At 33.0% G+C, this 412-nt stretch overlaps 1 long non-coding RNA gene across 1 annotated transcript; it reads left to right on the forward strand.

The window, feature by feature from the left end:
• Positions 1-260, forward strand: LOC105448117. The gene is made up of 2 exons (XR_974190.1): positions 1-61; positions 192-260. It is a non-coding gene; the product is annotated as an uncharacterized LOC105448117 (long non-coding RNA).
• Positions 261-412: the final 152 nt, after the last annotated feature.

Below are 412 nucleotides of genomic sequence, written 5' to 3' on the forward strand. Positions count from 1 at the left end.
TTTTAACAAAATTAAGCAGACGCGCATTTAATCCAGAGCAACGGTTGGCCATAACACTAAGGTATTTGTTTTGTTACATATTGTTAAATTAAAAAACGAGATATTAGTAAGATAATATTATTTTTGCGAATGTTTTAAGTATGTTTTGCGTAGTATTTTTTCTATCTACATATCGAAATTATTTTTTACAGATATTTAGCGTCAGGAGATCAAATATTATCTATCGCGCTGGCTTTCAGATGTGGAGAATCAACTGTTCGGAAAATTATTCATGAAACTTGTCCAGTCATAGTACAAGTGTTGCAACCGATCTATCTCCGTTTACCAACCGAAGAAGAATGGAAAAATATTTGCGCTGGTTATCTAGAAAATTGGAATTTCCCTCACTGTGTTGGGTCGTTTAATGGAAAAC

Source organism: Wasmannia auropunctata, unplaced genomic scaffold (genome assembly GCF_000956235.1).
Source record: "Wasmannia auropunctata unplaced genomic scaffold, wasmannia.A_1.0 LD336088.1, whole genome shotgun sequence".
NCBI classification, from domain to species: domain Eukaryota; kingdom Metazoa; phylum Arthropoda; class Insecta; order Hymenoptera; family Formicidae; genus Wasmannia; species Wasmannia auropunctata.